Below are 22133 nucleotides of genomic sequence, written 5' to 3'. Positions count from 1 at the left end.
GTCTCAAAAATGAATAAACATAAAAAAAAAAAAAAAACCTAAAAAAGAACTGCCTGACTTGGACATGCTCCTGATGCACTCACAGATCCATTGGCAGAGTGAAGACTCTGCTGGCTCGAGCTGTTTAAGCACAACCTCTGCCCAGTGATTGGTTGACCACTGAGAAACACTGGGAAGACAGGCTAATGGAACGAAACTAAGAATCAAAAAGAAAACAATGGAAAAAATGCCTGACATTATGGAGGAGACAGATTCTGCAGATTAGCTCCAAGCAAGTTGCTAAAACAACAAAGCAACAACAACAACAAAATTAAAAAAAACTTTCAGGGGGGAAACCATCAGAACCTAGAGTTTTACTATATTTTCTAAACTTACTGGTTTTCAACAAAATAGTATGTGGTAGGCAAAGAAATAAGGTGGTATGACCTGTATTCAGGAAATAGTCAATAGAAACTGGGTGGCCCCTGATATTGTATTTAGCACACAAAGAAATTATCCGAAATAAAATGAAAGAAAAAATGACCAAAGAAGAGACTCAACAGAGCACTTTTGACTCATGGGACAGCATCAAACAGTCAAACATACACATAAGGAACACCAATAATGAAGCAGCAGGGACAGCATCAAACAGTCAAACATACACATAAGGAACACCAATAATGAAGCAGCAGATAGAGAAATGAAGGAATTGATCCCATTTACAATTGGACCCAAAACTGTAAGATACCTAGGAATAAACGTAACTAAAGAGGTTAAAGATGCATATGCTGAAAACTGTAGAAAGCTTATGAAAGAAATTAAGACACAAAGAAGTGGAAAAACATTCCATGCTAATGGATTAGAAAAACAAATATTGTTAAAATGTCGATACTACCCAAAACAACCTACACATTCAGTGTAATCCCTATCAAAATAACATCAGCATTTTTCAGAGAGCTAGGACAAACAATTCTAAAGTTTGTATGAAACCAGAAAAGACCCTGAATACCCAAAGCAATCTTGAAAAAGAAAAGGAATGTTGAAGGCATCATAACTCTGGACTTCAGGTAATATTATAAAGCCACAGTGATCAAGACAGTATGGTACTGGTACAAAAACAGACACATAGACCAATTGAACAGAATAGAGAACCCAGAAATGGACCCACAAACACATGGCCAGCTAATCTTTGACCAAGCAGGAAAGAATATCCAATGGAAAAAAAGACAGTCTCTTCAGCAAATGGTGCTGGGAAAACTGGACAATGACATGCAGAAGAATGAAACTGGACCACTTTTTTGCACAAAATAAGTTCAAAATGTATAAAGACCTACATGTATGCCAGGAAACCATTAAAATCCTAGAGGAGAGAACAGGCAGCAACCTCTTTGACCTCGGCTGCATCAACTTCTTACTAGGCATGTCTCAAAGGTGAGGGAAACACAAGCAAAAACAAACTATTGGGACCTTATCAAGATAAAAACCGTTTGCACAGTGAAACAAACGACCAACAAACCTAAAAAGCAAGTGATGGAATTGAAGAAGGTATTTGCAAATGGCATATCAGATAAAGGGTTAGTATTGAAAATCTATAAAGAACTTATCACACTCAACACCCAAAAAACAAATAATCCAGTGAAGAAATGGGCAGAAGACATGAATAGTCACTTTTCCAAAGAAGACATCCAAATGGCTAACAGACACATGAAAAAATGTTCAATATCACTCATCATTAGGGAAATACAAATCAAAACCACAATGAGACACCACCTCACATCTGTCAGAATGGGTAAAGTGAACAACTCAGGAAACAACAGATGTTGGTAAGGATGCAGAGAAAGAGAAACCCCTTTGCACTGTTGGTAGGAATGCAAACTGGTGCAGCCACTCTGAAAAACAGTATGGAAGTTCCTCAAAAAATTAAAAATAGAACTACCCTACCACCCAGCAATTGTACTACTAGGTATTTATCCAAAGATACAAAAATGCTGAATCTAAGGGGTGCATGCACCCCAATGTTTTAGCAGTGCTATCGACAATAGCTAAAGTATGGAAAGAGCCCAAATGCCCATCAACTGATGAATGGATAAAAAAAGAGGTGGTATGTACACACACACACACACACACACACACACGCACACACACACACACAATGGAGTATTACTTGGTGATCAAACAAAATGAAATCTTGCCATTTGCAACAATGTGGATGGAACTGTAATGTATTATGCTAAATGAAATAAGTCAGAGAAAGACAAATATCATATGGTTTCACTCATATGTGGAATTTAAGAAACAAAACACATGAAGATAGGGGAAGGGATGGAAAAATAAAATAACATAAAAACAGAGAGGGAGGCAAACTATAAGAGACTCTTAAATACAGAGTACAGACTGAAGGTTGCTAAAGGGGAGGTGGGTGGGGGGATGGGCTAAATGGTGATAAGCATTAAGGAGAGCACTTGTGATGAGCCCTGGGTGTTATATGTAAGTGATGAATCATTAAATTCTACTCCTGAAACCAATACTACACTATATGTTAACTAACGTGAATTTAAATTAAAAAAAAAAGGGGGGGTGGGGTATGTGGGTGGCTCAGTTGATTAAGCATCAGACTCTTGATTTCAGCTCCGGTCATGATCTCAGGGATTGTGGGATGGAGCTCCACATTGGGCTCCATACTGACAGTGCAGAGTCTGCTTGGGATTCTCTCTCTCTGCCCCTTCCCCATTCTTGAGCATATGTTCCCTCTCTCTCTCTCTCTCTCTCTCTCAAAATAAATTAATAAACTTTAACAAATAAATAAATAACATACACATAAGGAGAGTTTTCAAACAATAAGAATGGACCAGAAAAAAAAATACCCGAAGGAATAATGGTCCTACATTATAAGCATATAGTAACAAATTCTGAAAAACAAAGTGAAAGAGAATATCCTTAAAGCAGAATATATTGAGCTAAAATAAGAAAAATAATGGCTTACTTTTGAAGCAAAACAATGCAATTCTGCTTCAAAAAAAAAAAAGTCCATCAACCTAGAATTACATACATGCAGTAATAATATCCTTCAAGAAAAAGATGAAATACATTTTCATATAAGTTAAAGCTGAGAGAACCCACTACCAGTAGACCTATACTTGTGAGAAATGCTAAATCACGTTCTTCAGGCTCAAGTGGAATGATACCAGTTCGAAAATGGCTAATCGGGTTCTACAGAAAGTTCTGAAAAGTGCCTGAAATGGTAAACGAGTAGGGAAATATATAATACTATTTTTTCCTAATTTCTTTGGAATATGTTTGTTTAAAGTAAAATTAAAAGCATTGACTTAGGGATCTGTAACACATGTAGCAAATAATATTACAGCAATTGAAAAATGAACAGGGAAAGCAAAGAGAATTATACTGGTATAATCATCTTACATTATATATAGAGAGAGATTTTATTAATTCAAGATACACTATAGTAACTTAGGTACATACATTGTAGTCCTTGAGCAACTAGTGAAGAATAGAGCAACGATAAAAAATGATAAAAAGAGCAAATGATAAAAAAGGTTATCCTAAATATACATAAAACATTATCCTAAATATACATATATTTGACAAAGTATAGGTGGTACTCAGGATATATAAAAAATTACTAAATTTTAAATTAGGTAATTTAAAAAAATGAATAACCCAATAAACATGGGCAAAGCCTTGAACAGACATTTTACAAAAAAAGGTATAAAGATGCTCAACATTGTCAGTCATCAGGGAAATGCAAAGGAAAGCCACAATGAGATATGCCACACATCCACTAGAATGTTTAAAATTAGAAAACCTAAAATGCCAAATATTATTTACAATCCTGCAATTCCTCTCCTTGTTCACCCAAAAGAAATGAAAACACAATGTTCACAAAGTACATTGTACAAGAATGTTCATTGCACCTTTACTCCTAAGAGCCAAAAACTAAAAGCATGATCTCCATCAACGGAAAAGTAGATAAACAAATCATAGTATATTTATGCAACAGAATGACTGAACAACAACAACAATAACAACAAAAGAATAAACTACTGACACAAACATGGATGAATCTTAAAGATAATGTGTTGAGGGAGTGGGGGGGGGGGAGCCAGAGACAAGAGAATCCATACTGCATAATTCCATTTATGTGAATTTCAAGAACAAGCAAACAAACAAATCTAATTGCGGGGGGAGGGGGCGGGGGGATAAATCAATGGAGGATGACTTTCTGGGGCTGGGGGACCAACTGAGAAGGGGCATACAAGAATGCTCTAGAGTGACGGAAATGTTCCATGTCTTAATTCAGATGTATAAATTTGTCAAAATTTAAGATTTTTACATTTTACTATAATTACATTTATATGATGTGATCACATATACCTCAATAAAAATACCAAACTAATTTTTTAAAGGACATTATTCCTTTCTTGCTATATTTCACTGACAGTGATTTCCCCTCAAAGCTACTAAAGGAGGAAGGTACAGAGATGATACCACAGTTCTTTTCAGCTCCCAGCCTTGGATAGGCTTTTGAACTCTAAGCTATGGTCATCCCCAAATTCTGAAATAAAGGGACTTTCCAACCAGAAAATAATGACCACATTTATGATCAATCCACCAAAAGCTAACATGTTGGCAGGTGTCTGCTTGAACATAAAGAACAAAGTAAGACTGCTAATCCACCTGCCTAGTCAATAACCTGACTTTAGGGCATAGGACTTGGAAGTCCTAAATCTGAAACCCCCAAATTTGAAACCGACATACTGACTATTCTTACTGAAGAATAAGAATCATGTTTCTGACTAGCACCCATGGAGCTCAGAAGAGAAGGTTTTGCCCATCATTTGTCTCCCAAACCCAGTCAAGAAAAAAAAAAAAAAAAACGTTTGCAAACTTATCTAGTCAGGTATGGAAATGGGAACACGGGGTTTCATAGTGACTTAAAAGAATTTTAAAACTACAAGTATTCAGATAATTAAGAAATAAATTAATTATCCAGAATTAACATGAAGCACTGTTAAAAAACTAAGCCAATTCTACATTGCTGATTCACTAAAAACTCAAGAACCAGGACAGAAGTGACAGCAAGAAGGTAGTCACATTTGGGGAGGCTGGATGGCTTAGGTAGTTGAGCGTCTGACTTCGGCTCAGGTCATGATCTCACAGTTTGTGACTTTGAGCCCTGTGATGGGCTCTGTGCTGACAGTTCTGAGCCTGAAGCCTGCTTCGGATTCTATGTCTCCCTCTCTCTCTGCCCCTCCCCAACTTGTGCTCTGGCTCTCTCTTTCTCTCTCTCTCTCAAAAATAAATAAACATTTAAAACAAAAGATGTGGGAGTCATCTTAAAAAACAAAAGAAGGTAGTCATATTTACAGTGAAATAGTCATAATTCCTATAGCTTTCAAAACAAATTCAAGACTCTGGGTAAGATACTGACAAAAACAAGTGCAGGAAATCAGAGTGTATGAAGACACCATCTACCTACTTACATCCTTTTATTGCTAAAACTAATCTCTAACCCATGCATATTTCTCATAGTCCATGAGTTCAAGCCCCACATCGGGATTGCTGCTCTCAGCACATAGAACACTTCAGATCCTCTGTCCTGCTCTCTCTCTCTGTCCCAACCCTCACTTGTGCTCTCTCTCAAAAATAAACAAAACATTTAAAAATTAAAAAAAAATAATGCTAGACAGTTTTAGTGTACTGGACAAAAAAACATTTCACCTTTAAAACAAAAGAATTTTCAGTGACTTGAGTGGGGGAAATTAAGCATAGTGGTTAAAAATATGGCCTAAGTTTGATATATCTAAGTTCAAATTCTAGCTCTGTTCTCTAACTATCAAGTTACTCAGGCTCACTTTGTTCTGATTCCCTGATGTGGAGAATGGGAATGGCAGTAATTTCACAAAGACACTGCAAATATTAAATGTGATGATATATACATTGCTGAAATAACTTTCTAGGTCCAAGGCAGAGCTGTTGCTACCCACAGTGCCACATTAGCAAACCAAAACTTAAATAACTTTTGTGTCCCCATAAATACTCTGCTTGACTAGAAATGCAGAATGTCCAGCTACCCAGTCCCCAAACATGAAGCCATTTCTGGAGCTTTCTCAACCAATCATATATTTTCTATTTGTCTCTTCTTTGTTCTTTATTCTTTATCCTATAAAAGCTTCCTGTCTTTCACCTCATTAAGTAGATTTCTGAAAGGAGACCACCTGCTTTATGATGTGTTAAAGTTTATTGCATCACCTACACCGTCTTCTTTAACCCTTCTTTAACCCTTTTTGGTGACAAGGAATGAGATCCAAAGCCGACTAATGGCCAACAGTAGGAGATGCATAGGTGAGGCGCCCACTGAACCCTTCAAATTCACTGTTCCTCTTGTTCTTACCAAGGCCCATGAATAAGGCACTCTCAGATGTGAGCTATGCTCCCTTGCATATAGCTCCCTGATCCAAATAAATTTTATTTAAAATAATAATAATATATACATATACATATATACAAACATAGAGAGTGTGTGTGTTCCCATATGGTCCTGGAGTCCCAAAAAGGTGCCAGGGTTTGTTAAATTTCCTGGAAAAGTTCTGGGATCACATGAAGTTACTGGGATAATCATACTGAGATCCCACAATGGGTGGCAGCCATTAGGGCCTCACAAAACCTTCTGGTAAGTCCATAGCATAAACCATTGGAGGACTTGGGGGAATAAATTAAGACAAGAAATTCAGACTGTTCAACCCAACAAAATAAAAATTCAAGTCTGTACAAATCAGAGTGTTAAAAGCCATCGAGGCATCTGCCACTGTAAAGAAATCTTCTTATGAAGGAAATAATACAAATCTATTGCATATGGGAATCTCAGAAGCCAAAGCCATAAAATTGATGGGCAGAGTGTGTACACTTAAAAGCTGTAATAGCACTCTTGCCACCTAATTCTAAGATTCCCATGTTAGGATAAATTGTGCCTAGAATGGGTAAGATTAACACTAGGTCACCTGCCAACCTTCAGAAAATTTCCATGCAACGAGGTATACTGTAAAACACCACAAAATCCCCAATTCGGCCCCACATTCCTCTTATGTATTAATGTGATTTTGAGAGAATCCAGTCTTAGCTAAAGATATGGGATCTTCAAGTTTCCAAGACTTGAGCACCTCACCTTCTAGCCCACCTGCTTATTTTATGTCCAAGAACTATGGCCCCAGAAGCTTTAGCTAGCTACAAAAATGGCAAAATCTTACTAAGACAACTAGAATTTACAGTGGCCATTATCAGGAGCATTCCAATTAGACAAATCATTCATCTAATAAGTGCACTTGAAAACAAGGGTTCTCAAATCAAACAAATAGAATGGGATACCTATTTTAACTGGAAAGCAGAAGACTCCGAAAGGCTTCAAGATTCCTAAATAGCTCCACTGGAAGATTCATGGCAAAAGGCTAATGAAAAACCGAAGACACAAGAGGTATCCAAAATAAATGACTGTGTAAGACTGACGTGACTCCTACTACTGCCCCCTATGCTCCTTTTCTTGAGTACTCATTCTACTAATCCTCTATCTGAATTGCCTTTCCACTCTAAAGAGACCACAAGGCTGTAAACAGAAGTCCACCAAATTAGTGGCATTACAACTACAACAGTTCCAAGTCCAGAAACCTAAAACACCTGGGCCTCCCTCATTGTATGTTCTGAGGGGTCAATCATCCAAACACTTGCTTAGGATAATGTGCTCAAGAAGACCCACATATTTTTTTTAATCTTTTAAATGTTTATCTATTTTTGAGAGAGAGAGACAGAGTGTGAGTGGGCAAGGGGAGAGAGAGAGGGAGACACAGAATCAGAAGCAGGCTCCAGGCTCTCAGCTGTCAGCACAGAGGCCAACACGGGGCTCAAACTCACAAACCATGAGATCATGGCCTGAGCCAAAGTTGGACGCTTAACTGTCTGAGCCACCCCAGCGCCCCAAGAAGACTCATATTTTTAATCAAACCTCTTAGTCAAGAAAAATGGTCAAGAAGATACTCAAAACTGGAGACTGTTGAAATAACTTCCTAGGCCCAAGATGAAGCTGCTTCTGCCTAGGGTGCCACATTAGCAAATCAAAACTTACGTAATTTTCACTTGCCTGTAAATGTCCTGCTTGACCAGAAATGCAGTGTATCCAGAGTGTCAATCCCCAAACACCAAACCAACTCTGAGCCTTCTCATCTCAAACAAAGTTGACTATGTGGCCCCAACCAATTAGATATTTTCTGTTTATCTCTTCTTTGTTCTTTATTCTATATCCCATAAAAGCTTTCTGCTTTTCCAGCCCATTTTTGCTGTTCTCCAAAAGGAGACTGTCCACTTCACGAAGTGTCAAAGTTTGTATGTATCACTTGAATTGTCTTCTGTAATCATTTTTTAGCAATATATAAAGTGCTTAGCATAGCTACTGAAGGGTAGTAATTTTTCAGTAAATGCTAGGTATTATTATACTGTCCTCTTACAACTCACAGAGACAACAACAAAAAAAGCAATTTAGGGATAACATTTTATCAACGTTCAGTTTTTATCCCAAAGAATTTTCGTAAATGATTGTGCTTTTTATATCACATACATACAGTTGTCATATGTTTAAGAAAGTGATTCTTAGGCTACATGAAAACAGTAAAAATCCCTTTTATATTTTATGATTACCATTTTATAGCTATTAATGAAGGAACATTTTCTGACTTCTTAAAAAATCTGTTGATCAAACTGTCCCCCATAAAGGAACTGGTAACGACCAGAGGCCAATGACACATGCAGCTGCCATACCTGATGGATCAGTTCACATCTTACCTACATAGGTCAATGGGACATGAAATAGTTTCTTTTTTAGCAAGAGGCATTCTAAGAATTCCTAATGAAAAGCTTTTGTTTTATTCCCTGGAATATGAGAGAATCACTGTGGCAGATGTCCAGGGGCTTTTTACTCCACCAAGTCCTGACATATTTCAAGTGTTTCAAAAGAATCTGTAGTAGATCAGGTTCCCCAGGGAACAGACTCAGAGCCTCCAAAATTGCATGCAAGAGCTTTCTTCGGGGGCTGCTTTTAGGGTTGGACCAAGACAGAGGCTGGCTGAGATTCTACAGGGAGCTCTGGGCAAGAATGGCTCTGCAGAGTCTTCCTAACTTGAAGCACATGGACCAGCCACTGGATATGGGCTGATCCCTGGGGAGGGTGCATGGCCTGGGGCAAGGCAGCACTGATGGCCACGGGCAACTCCTGGAGGAGAATCAATACTTCCAGCCTCCGAGTAAGGAGTACCTCAGTACTGAAGTAGGATCCAAGTGGAGTACCACTGCCTCCACTCCACAGCCTCAGAGATTGTGAATCTACCTGTCCCTGAGACTAACCAATGACCGGTGACTACAAGGCCACAGCTGGCAACTTATATAAATGCCAAATTAAGTATCTTTTGTGTCTGGTCTTGTTGCTACTACTTTTAGCTTATCTTTGACTCTCTTGAAGACTGGAACTTCTACTCCCTAAACTAAGTCTATCTTGTTACATGGATCCATGGTGCTGTTTAGAATGGACCAGAGGGCAATGCCACATCTGAGGAAGAATGCACTTCCATATCCATACAGGTCCCCACACTGCTGCTTTTGGCTTGATATGGCTTGGTTTAGGAGAAGACTTCCTGAAGTGGAGAAACTATGATCTCAGAGTTCATATTTTAAATTAAAGCTCTGTTGATACAGCTGAGAGTGATTTTGTGTGTGTGTGTGGTGGGGCGGGCAGTGGGGGGGGGGGGGGGTCATGGGCAACATACACTGGTTTCTGCTCCTGCACTGAAATTCAACAAATCCATCTTTACATATTACTGAAGCCACAGGCTGATGTGTGGCCTGTGGAATGAAGCCTGTGAAGGTGGTTAACTAGATTCTGAGGCAGAGAGAGATCAGAACAGCCTGTCCATCTCTGGTATGTAAGGGTGGTGCCCAAGCAGGGAGGCAGATGGTTGTTCTGCCCCAGAAAACAGCTGCTTTGGAATTTCTGTGGTTAGGTATTTAGAGGAGAGCTGATAAAGTGGGGAAAACATAAAGGATGAAGTGAAGGGGGAAAAGAGCAAAGAGGAGGATTATTGCGAGAGAGAGATAGACAAAGAATAAATGAAATATTTTCCCCTTTCTTTGGTGGATAATAACCAGATAAATTTTAACTTAAAGAAAGAAAAAGAGGGGTAGCATAGATGACTACTCCCTTGCCACCACACCCTGTGCCCCATTTGTAAGCTGAGTTTGATGATGAGATGTGATGATGCTGATGCTGATGATGGTGATGGAAGTGGAAGAAGATTCAGAGAAGGAGGAACAGGAGGTTAAAAAAAAAAAAAGGAGAAGACAGAGAAGATTCAAAACCAAAACCACAGCTGAAACAGGAAATGGAGGATGTTTGCCTCATGAGAACACAAGCTCACCTCAAGACCCTGTCTATTGGAAAAGTTCTTTTGAAAATTTGCAAATCTCTGCTCAAAAGCTTTGAACAAATGAAGACTCAAAGTTAAAGCATCTGGTTTGGTAGAAAAAGGATGGCACCTGCAGTAAGAGTATCTGTTTCAAGTCCCATCTTGGCCATTTATTAGCTGCTTAGTTTGGAATCCATAATTAATCTCCCCAAACCTTATCCATGAAACGGAGCACAGAGACTTGACATAAAAATCAATCAATAAATATAAATGACAATGTTTTGCACTCTGTAGGGTGCTTATACAAATCCCAGATTCTTTAGAGACGATGCATTTTCGTGGTTAATTCTCTGAATCAATAAGAACACAGATGCTTCTTTCTTCTTATTTAGTTTGGTTGCATAGTACTTGAAGCATTTTAAATTTCTTTCCTCTCTTGGTCAATGGGATAATACTTCCTCTCTTAAGTACTAAGCAGTGATGGCACATTCATTCCAGCAAATTGAGAGATGGCTGGTAAACTTGAAATTTCACATAAAGCAGGCATTTCTTGAATTCAAGTTGTCCTTACATTTTATGTCAATGAAACTAAGTCTTCTTTGGAGATGTCTGTCAAAAAGTATGTTAACCATCTTAATGTTCCTAATGATGATTCTGTGGCAATGTAAGATACTAGTGCCATCAGCCTAAACTGCTTTTGAATCAACAAAGATTCATTAGAGATACCTTTGTCATTATGGCAACTCTTATTATTCCAACTCTTTCGGAACTGGTCATCTTAGATACAGGAGCTTCAGTTAATGCAAAGATGCCAATCCTTACCATATGGAACAGCTAGGATTTTCTTATAGCCCCTGTTTTCTAGAGAAAAACAGAACCCAAAGACATAGACACGTGCACATTTTCATTTGCCTTTCCTGCTCAGTTTTTGGGCTTAACCGGGGGCAGGTAAGTAGTCACTTCTTTGCATTCACGTGTATGCACAGACATTTTCTATAATCGTCCATCTTGGTTCCTTGCTTCAGCATTCGATATTTCTCAGAGACCTGGAATTCAAAACTCATATGTTGACATAGTTAAGTGGTTAATCAAAAAAAATAAAAATAAAAAAACTCTCAAACTTCTGAATCCTCCTTCTCTTTCTTTGATTCATTTGCTCATGCACTGCCTCGGCTTGAAATAGCAATAGCTATTTCTTATATTTTAAGAAAGATATTGTGCTCCACAAAGATTATAGCCAGATAATGAATATGGCCAAGAAAAAAAAAAAGGAGAAAATGTGTTCACATGGATCCATGTAAAACAAGAGTGACATCTGGATGCCATAAAGTAGATTTCTCATCTGCTGGTAAAACGTCTCCTGGTTTTTCTATTATGGAGCCATAAAGTAAGAGATGTTGTTAAAACCCACCCATACTCCAGAGGAACTCTGTCTAGGTCTATGCTTAACCTGCTTGAAGTGAAATATTAACAAGAACAGAAGGTTTGGTATTCCCAGTGCTGAAAATTCTGAGTAGTGATAAGTCATGGTCACTATTAATCACGAAAGGGTGTTTCTTTCCATATGGAATAAATTCTAAGGAATTTTATTTTTTTTATTTTCGAGACTGGTGAATTATACGAGAATAAAAGAAAAAAAATCTTCTAAGATTCCAGGTAATCTGAAAAATCCATTTATGTGACAGCATAACAACTGATCAAAGCTTTCTTCCCCTCCGAGGCTCTGTTCATTTTCGGTCAATGCCTACATCTTGAGATGTCTGAAGACTCCAAGGTGTCATCCTGAGACAGTGATCTGCACCTGATTTTGCACTTAAGAAGCTGACTTGATGTACACAAGCATATTCTGCATATTCTGCTGTGAGCACACATGGAGTCACTCTACTTGTAGTTAATGCCTATGGGAAATGATCTTTCTAAGGCAGGAAGTCTGTCCATGCTTCTGTGCTGGTGTTTACATTATTGCCTCAGCTTGAAATGTTCTCCGTCCTCCAATTCTCAATGTATTGAAATGTTTTAAGTTTAACTCAAATACCACCTCCTCTCTGGAGTTCTCCTTTACTGCCCACAATTAGAATGAATTGTTCCTCATTCTCTACACTCCCCACAACATATTATCTGTCCTTCTAGTTTGCTCCTATCTACCCTTCCTTTTCTTATAGTTAATTCCATACCTATGTTTCCTTTTCTCTGGCAGAAATTCATAAATGCTTGTGAGAGTCCCAGATAAAACAGGACAGATAAAAAAAGTAGGACTTGGTTTGAACCAAATTATTTTGGCTCTGATATCTAAGTTATGTTTTGTTCAAGAAGATTAAAAAATACCAAAACTCTAGTCTAAGAACTCTCTTTTGATTTCACATCCAGAATTTTCCAGGGAAACATTTTTCATGTCTCCGGACCTTACTTTGTTTTCAGGCTGTAATGGGGACGCTGTGAAGATCAAAAATACAAAACCTTGACTTTAAGAGTTGCCCATAGCTCAGAAATAAAACAGGGATTCTGTATATGCACCACAGAAAACCAAAGGCAAGACTCTAACCCAAAGGCCAGCAATTTAGAGATGCTTGTTTTATTCTAGTCCTCTGGCTACGACAGAGAAAAGCTTCCTATCCCCTGCATTCCCCAAAATGAATTCCTCCTACAAGTATGGAACAGGCTGTTGGCTCGAAATCAACTCTTCACAAAATGAGACTCCAATCCAACTACAAGAAACAGCACCCAGAAGATAAACATACCACAAACAATACTTAAGTGCTCTTTCATATTACAAACATCAAAAAGGTAGGACTATCCAAAACCTAGAGTGGAAAAAGGAGCAAAGACCAACTTGCCATCACCTTTTCCTCACGTCCCCAGGATTTTCACTTTTCCCAGAATTTTTTTCAAATAATTTGTTTGTATTCTTAAAATGGAAAGTTAAAGCAAAATTTTACATGGAGTTGGTTCATGAGACATATTATCCTTATCTGTGTGGTTGCTGGTCTTATAATACTAGATAATATTAGAATACTATACTAGAATACTAGAATATAGTATCAGGCCACAAAATATGAGATGCACAAGTACATACATCTTCCCTACAGACAAAACCTGTTATTTTTCTTAATAACTGCTTTAGAAATAAAAACAATCTTTACATAGTTTTAATTCAACTCTTAACCTTCAATGGTCCTGTATTCAAGGTAAAAGTGACCAGATGGCTAATGTGGGAGTTGTGAGACAATTTTAGGACTATTTCCAGGTAAAAAACCAGGACTCTACTTTCCAATCCTGCCCACCCCCTCCAATTTTCTAGGATAATGGAAGAGAGAAAAGCAAGGAATAAGTCAAGTCTTGAGACCATTCAGGAAAAACTCTGACATCAGGCACTGCTTAGAATTACTCAAATACCTTTAACAGGTGGCCCAGGACCCTAGACTTGTGAAAAAGTCACAAGAGGCATGGGATCCTTTGTTACCTGCCAGCACAGGCGGTTTCCTGAGGAGAACAAGGCAGGCAGCCAGGTCGCGCTGAGTCAGCTGTGTCCAGGTGCAACAGTCCCTAGAAGAGGGTTAAGCATCCTGGGATTCAGTAGACAGTCGTACCACAACAGAAGGTTGGGGTGCAAGAGATCCAAACTCTAAGGCTCACCATCAGAGTGATTTGATTCGCTTTACTTCCTAATGTCTCCCTCCCATTTCCTCCTCCTTCTTAAGCATCTGTTAGGACACTGCTAGAACTGAAAACGCAGTACTGTTTCCTATAGCTTCTTCTGCAGGGAGAAATCTGTTATCCTACACACTATGTTGACTTTCTTATCTTTCTCTGAAGTCCCAGAGAATACGTAAAGAACATGTTTCACTTTGTTATACTTCTGGGAGTTTTTCGTTGTTAAAGTATTTGCAGTTATCAGGACAAAGGTCCCTTCCCCTTTAAAAAATCAGGTGATTAACTGTTGCACCTTTCATTGGGGCATATCAATCAGTAGCAAAGGACTTGGGGCACCTGGGTGGCTCAGGCTGTTAAGCATCCAACTCTTGATTTCAGCTCAGGTCATGAACTCATGGTTTGTGAGTTGGAGCCCTACCCTGGGCTGGCAGCACAGAGCCTGCTGGGGATTTTCTCTCCCTCTCTCTGCCCTTCCCCCACTCATGCGCATTAGTGCACCTGCACACATGAGAGCCCGCGCAGGTGTGTGTGTGTGTCTCTCTCTCTGTCTCTCAAAATAAATAAATCAAACTTTTTTTAAACAAGGAGTGCAGGACTTACGGAAGGCAGAAAATACATAAACTGGGGTTCTGAAAATCCCTGTTAGAGGGCAATTCAGTGTCAGGGAAGAAGGATATGAGGGGCCACAAAAACCTGAGGCTTCACATGGCAGGAAGGACAGGTTGGGGAGAGAAATCTTAGAATTACTTAAGAATGTGTTTACAGCTTCCACTAAATAGCAGGAGAAATTAATATTTATTTTCTAAATAGCAGTTTAAGATAAAAATCATTGTCCCAAAAGGTAGTTCATAAAATAGCAGGGGAACTGACAGTTCTGTATGTATGTAAAAGAGAGAAAACACCAGCACAGATCAGTGAAATAATTTCAATGTCTAAGTGTTTTATGCAACACCCATTCCCAGCGCCTTTAAACATTTATCTTACTGGGTGAATCCATAATTAATGAGGAGTAAAGTTAACAAGTAGGTTTTTAGGGGTGCCTGGGCGGCCCAGTCGGTTAAGCATTGGACTTCGGCTCAGGTCATGATTTCACCGTTGGTGAGTTCAAGCCCTGCATCGGGCTCTGTGCTGACAGCTCGAGCCTAGAGCCTGCTTTGGATTCTGTGTCTCCCTCTCTCACTACCCCTTGCCCACTCACACTCTCTCTCTCTGTATCTCTCTGTCTCTCTCTCAAAAATAAATAAACATTTTTAAAAATTAAAAAAAAAACAAGATTTTTAATAGTCAAAATCATTGATTACAGTGCAGCCACATTCACTGCCCACCTAACTACACACAGAAGCACAGAGGTGAGAAAGGGAGAAGAGAGAGAGCAAAGGCGCCAAGGAAGGGGATCTGAGAGGACCTGAGTCCTCAGGCTCAGCTTATTTCCCACTCCCACCTTTGAGAGCAGAATGCTGGTTATCCTGAGACACGAGCTCAGTTCTGCCACAGCCTTTGTCATCGCCAATGGTCTCTGATCCAAATAACATTATTCACGGTTCTGGGAAAGTTACCTTCTACTCGGGGGTAATTTATCTCTCCACCAACGAAAGTAGGGATTTTAAAAAATCACCTACTCGCTCCAGTTCCTGACCAAATTTCTCTTCCGCCTCCTACTTGTTTAACCAACTTCAAGTCCCCTGCTTGAAAGACAAGCGGCGCAAGCGTGGGGGCTGGCAGGTGGGTGCGTGCGTGCCTGTGTGCGTGCCTGCGTGCGTATGACGTAAGCCCAGGTTAGATACTTAGTCTTTGCAAACTGGCCACACCGCTGCCAAATGTCAGTGTTTAGACAGCCTCTAAAGCAAACTGTGGGGCGAATATAGAGCATGTCATCTACACCCTGTGGTGAATTAATTAGAAATATCTGATACAATCTCCATAATTGTAGAGGATAAGGTCACTTCACAAATAAAGAGCCTGAGTAAGACTACTGAAAAGATGTCAGATCTCTCAAGATTAACACATTAAACTCAACTGTAATTTTAATTGAAATTGAAATACCAATAGGACATTTTTTTTTTTTAATATTTGATGTGACAAAATTATTCTAAAATATACCCGGGAGAGGGGAACTATCAGAGTATCCAAGAAATAAGCTTTAAATAATAAAATGAAGATGAAAGTAGTAACAAGCAGAGAGAATTCGTTGGAGTTATTAAACCATATTATAAAACAAATAACTGAAACTGTAGTAGAAGTCTAAGAATAAAAAGATGAATAGAACAAAATATGAAGTTTAGAAACAAATTCAAATACATATAAAACATGGTTTATGAAAGAAAGGGTCTCATGTCAAATAATAGTGAATTATTTAGGGGCTACGCTAAATATAAAAGGAGGGTGTTAACGTCTTTCCTCATGACAGAGACCAAATTAAATTCCAGATGTACTCAAGAACTAAATATGAGTAGTAACACCATTTCAAAAATCTGGTGGAAAAAATTATCAACATTTTTCTGATCTTGGGGCATAATAGTTATGAATAAGTAAATATTTTATAAGTAGAACCAATAAAATGCAATACTGATAGATTTGACTACCTAAAAAGCAAACTTCTTAATGCCAAAAATGCCTTCAACAAAATTTGAAACTTAATTAAAATTAAAACATAATTTAAAAATTAAAAGTGGAAAACTCACACACGCAAATAGTAATGTAATAGAAATTCATGGCAAGAAAAAAATTTTTCTTTAGTTATACAGCACTTAGAAATCAGCAATAAAAACAACAAAAATAAAGACCTAAAAATATGTTCAATAAAATGTTATAAATAATATAATAAAACAGACAATTCAGAGAAGAAAAACATGACTGAATAGCAACTGCATTCTTACACTTCTTAATAAAATATTTAGATATAGGTAACAAAATACTGCATTTTGCCTACCACACTGGCAATTATTGAAACTAAGTGTGCCAGTTATTGTGCAAGGAAATGAGAGGCTTAATCTATTACTGGTAAAAGGTATAAATATTTCTTACTTTCTAGGAGGACAAAATGACAAAATGTATCCAAAGTTTTAAATATGTGCATACTCTTTTAATCACAAACTCCTCTGAGAAAATTAAAGACATTTTCTAAGATTTATGGAGTGGATATTAATCGCATGTTATTTATAGTTCAAAAATGGAAAACAATAAAAAGATTAAAGTAAATATTATAAAGCTACTTAAAATGATGCCACAGAATAATAGTGGTATGAAAAAAAGTTCATAATATATGGCTAAGTGTAAAAAGCATATTTTAAAATAATATGGTTTTCACTTTGTAAAAGCACACACACATGCACACATGTGTTCACACAAACACACAACTAACTAGGAGATTATACCTCAAAATGCTACCAGTTATTACCATCGAATGGTGGGATTACAAGTAATTTTCATTTTCTTTCCCAAGCTTTTATGTGTTTATAAAAGATGAAGAATTTTATGTAGATTTAAGATGATTTTTTTTTCATTGAGGAAAATGTTATTAAAATAGTAAAGATAAAGAGTAAGGTAATTAAAATGGAATGAAGTATTTTAGCTATGTCTCTAAAGAGGTGTTTCTTTTCAAGACCAGAAGATATTCTTACAGTTTTTGAACTATATCCTTCTTAAATTCAAGCACCAAGACACAGTTGGGTAGAAAAAGTTGCTGCCAATCTTTGATTTTAATTTAGTTGCTGGAAATCTGCACTTGAACACCTGGGAAAACAGACAGCTGTGTATTAGTGGATTTACTTTGTCTTGTGTACTATGCCTAAGTTGCTTCTGTTTAGCTATTGGAAAGTTACTGGTAGGAGCAGAGGGAGGTTTAGAATTTAACAATGTCAACAGTATTTTTAAAAATTCTCTGCTTTATCGTCCCCCAAGGAGATGAGGAAAAAAAAACCCCAAAAACGAAACCTTGGCGGCTCCAGGGCATTTTCTATAACTAGACATATATAACTCTCCTGGAATGGAATGGATATTTAATCCATTTTCCTTTCCTGTGCTTTTAGTCTACTGTAGCATCCAACTCTTAAAGCATTTCTACAGCTAGTTGTCAGCAATGGCACCAGACTTACACTGGCCTAGAAATGGCCTGTGGGGTGGTGAAGCAATGGCCCTCAGCTCCCAATCACTCCTCCACTTAGAAACAGATCAAGAAATATCCCCAGAGGTCCTAGGATTCTTTGCGAGCCATGTGATCTGGGGCAGGGCACTTAACCTCCGCAAGCCTCAATTCCTCATCTGAAAAAGAGGGATAGTAATGCCAAACTTACCAAGTTCCAATAAGGAATAAATTTTACAAAAAGGGTAAAAATGGATTGGGGGAAAAAGCCATACAAATGTTCTGCCATTTCGGTGCCACACTGAAAAAGCCATTGGTTCCAGCAGAATGAGATTTGAGTCTTCATTGGGGTGAGATGTTGCCAGCACTCTCAGGGGTTAGACAGTTGTGGGGTGACCTTTCTGCTTGATGATTGCAGCCACTGAATGGTGTTGACAAAGGGCATAGGAAAAGAATGCTTCTTACCAAAACCAAACTCCAAGTAAATTGAGAAGGAGAGCAATCCATGCCTCTGGTCTAATCCTTTAAAATCTTCTCTTTCAGAGAAATCATTTATGGCAGAAAAGTTTAAGTCAATTATTTTATTCTCAACTGTATCACAAGAAAAATGTTGTGTTTTTCCATCAGCCATTTTCCTGGTAATTCTTTCTCCTCTCGCATTTGACCTCTTGTTGTGGGTGTTACCTGAAATTCTGCCCTCCCTCCTCCCCGTGTTCACTTCACTATTAACTTACTCCACCCCTTTATACTTGTGCAGAGCAAACAGCAGTCCTAGTTAACGTGAGATGTTCATAATCATCTCCACCAAAGAAAAATAAGAAAAGTAAGAGTGTGTGTCTGTGGGGGGGGGGGTGCTTTAAGGAGATGTTCTAGGGAGTTGCCCATTTGGGAGACTGCCTCTATCACTTCAGGAGGTTTTTTAACAAATGTATGATCAATGGATCCAAAATACTAAATCTCTCAGATTATTAAAATTATCTGCTATTAATGAAAACAAAAGGCAAATCCTACAGGAACATGTTCACAGTGTTCCAAATGGCTACTACCAAAAAATGCACCGTTTCTTACTCCAAATGCTTTCTTTCACTGACATTTTTCCAAGGAAAGGAGAAGAATCAAAATTCAGCCATCTGTTTTGTCCAAATACATTTAAACCCAGCAACATTTATTAAACATTTATTAGACACACAGCATGGGCCTAGTCAATGCAGTGGATGTGTAAGGACTAGGGCTCAAAACATAGGCTTTGGTGTTTGGTTTTCAATCTGGTTTTCATCACTGACTAGAGTTGCTGTAACAAATGACCACAAACTGGGTGGCTTCAAACAACATAAATTATTCTCTCACACTTCTGGAGGCCAGAAATCTGAAGTCAAGATATCAGCAGGGTTGGTTGCTTCTGGAGGCTGAGGAGAAATCCATTCCATGCCTTTCTCCTAGCTTCTGGTGGTAGCCAGCAATCTTTGATGTTGCTGGTTTTGTAGACATGTCACTCCAGTCTCCACCTCCATCTTCATAAGGCCATCTCTGCGTGTGTCACAAATCTTCCTCTGCTTTCTTCCATCAGAAGACCTATCATTGGATTTAGGGCCCACCCTAAATCCAGGATGACCTCATCTCAAGATCCTTACCTTAATGATATCTGCAAAGACCCTATTTCTAAGTAAGGTCACATTCACAAGGACTGGGGTTAGGGAGTGAACATGTCCTTTGGGGACCACTATTCAACCCACTATATCGGCTGTCACCTTGGGCAAGTTATATAAACTTTAAGCCTACATTCTCTTGACAATAAGGTGAGAATACTCACTATAACACTGTAGAATAATAATCAAGATTAAATAAGGTAATGTTTATGAACTGCTTAGTGTATTGCTTAGTTAAGAGTAAACACTCAGTAATTATTGGCTGCTGAAGTTACAAGTAGTGCCATCATTTCACTACTAAGCACCCTGCGGGATTCAGAAATGACAAAGTACAAATCTTTCTCCCTAGAGTCTTATAAACTGAGAAGGGTGGATGCACATTGATTCCAGACCTTGCTTTGACTGGCTTTTTGTAAGTCACAAAGTCCTCGATATTATTAAACACACAGTTGCCTCAGCCCCCTGAGATTACAGCGGGCAGACTATAGGTTGATTCCTCGGGTGTCGATATGAAGACTGGCCTCTTTTTCTTTCCAAATCACCATGGTCTCCCATTCTATCTTCTAGAACCTCCCAAGGGCATAGCAAGTAAAAAAGATGTTCTTCTGGGATTTGAGAGGATGCTCGTTCTGAAGTTTTCCACACTGACAAATGAAGCATCATTTAAAACCCCTGGTCAGAAAGGCCACCTATGTGACACTCTGCAGAGACAGCCACAAGCAAAAATTCTCCAATAATCCAATAAACTCCTCGCTGTGGTTTCCTATTGCTCCTTTATAATTTGGCATATTGGAATGCATGCAGGTGCAATCTAAAGACTATATGCACAACTTATTCTTCTCACAATGTCAGCCACCACCAAGAGAACTCAGCATTGTCACAAAATGAGAAGAAATTTCAAAGGAATCAGTTGGCAACACATGCAATATTAATGAATAGAATATCTATCAGAGTTAGGCATTCAGAAACACACACACACACACACACACACACACAGATGAGAAGAACTGAGTGCAACAAAAACTTCTCACAGTACCATGGCTCTCAGTTACTGAAAAAAACCCCTGTGATTATTTTCAGTTGAATTTCCAACTTAGTTTTATAGTTTGTTTGTTTGTTTACCTATGGAACACAAATGTCTAGCGGAAAAGTACAAGTTTCACCCAAATCATTTAATGAGATACACATCCCCAAATAATTGGTTGGTAAGAGAGTCCCAAACCTTCGTTCCATTTACTTAGTAGTTTCGCATATTTAGTCAAAATAGTCAAACAGATTTGTGTATAGACATGACCATTAACATATATGTTAATTAATTTTAATCCAAACCTTTGAGGATGAATTTAAATGAACCCTAATGAAAAGGGTAATAATACCAGTTTAACAAAACAAGGAGTATGAACTGGGTAGGGAGGAAGTTTTCTGTGTGTTTAATTCTTAAGCAACAAGAACAGAAGTGAACAAACATCTAAGAAGACCATGCTGATGCACTGTGAGCTTTTTAAAATTTTATAGTAAAAGATCTTAGGAAGAAAAGAAAAATATTGTAATGCCTAAGATCCAAGGATGTGAAGAGAAGATCATAAACCATTGCTTTGTTCAGGTTTAGATACATCACTTTTTGTGTGTGAAGTCTGCTCTATTTGGAGCTGACAGGGTGAATTAGGGGGCCTACTGGTCTGGTGGTTACATGACCCTATGCAAAATACAGATGGCAAAAGAAATCATTCCCCATATGCCCTGACTTGGATCATCCTCTGTGCTCTCTGCAGAAAGGGATTACTCTATCCAACTCTGTGGTCAGTGGTAAAATTGTTTGTTGAGCTATCCCAAAGTACAGAGCCTGGCCTATTGATGAATTGATGACTCAAGGGGTTAAACACACTATTTGGTGTTTTCTTGCCAGGGAAAAGAAAATTAATGCTGAATTCAGATGGGCACATTATGGAAACTGAAATCTAAGATGGTAATAGAATGAGTAACTCCAACCCTGGAGTGACAGAATCATGAAATACAAGAAGAAATGACATTCTGGGAATCCAACTACACAGCCAGAAATGGACTTGTCACAACTTACATGTGTGAGGCCAACCTTCGCCCTGGTGCTTAAGGAGAAAGAAAACCTTGGCTATATGTTCCCTTTTGGAAAGTCACCCCAGCCTCACAGACATAGTTGTCCACTACTAAATCTTTTTGTAGAAAATAAAGCAGAAAAGGATCACTGCATTGACTTCTAATTAAATGCTAAATGCATACCCAGAACCAAACAAAGTTGCATGCAGCATTTAAAACATTCAAAAAATAAACACTAAGCCA

At 38.3% G+C, this 22133-nt stretch overlaps 1 long non-coding RNA gene across 1 annotated transcript; it reads right to left on the bottom strand.

Moving 5' to 3' along the window:
* Nucleotides 1-9755: 9755 nt before the first annotated feature.
* On the bottom strand, nucleotides 9756-15997 carry LOC128316198 (uncharacterized). Its single transcript, XR_008299791.1, has 3 exons — nucleotides 15647-15997; nucleotides 13900-13982; nucleotides 9756-11485 (listed from the first exon to the last, which is right to left on the bottom strand). It is a non-coding gene; the product is annotated as an uncharacterized LOC128316198 (long non-coding RNA).
* Nucleotides 15998-22133: the final 6136 nt, after the last annotated feature.

Source organism: Acinonyx jubatus, chromosome B3, assembly GCF_027475565.1.
Source record: "Acinonyx jubatus isolate Ajub_Pintada_27869175 chromosome B3, VMU_Ajub_asm_v1.0, whole genome shotgun sequence".
NCBI lineage: Eukaryota > Metazoa > Chordata > Mammalia > Carnivora > Felidae > Acinonyx > Acinonyx jubatus.
Note: the sequence above shows the minus strand (reverse complement) of the source record. Positions and strands in the feature narration are given on the sequence as shown.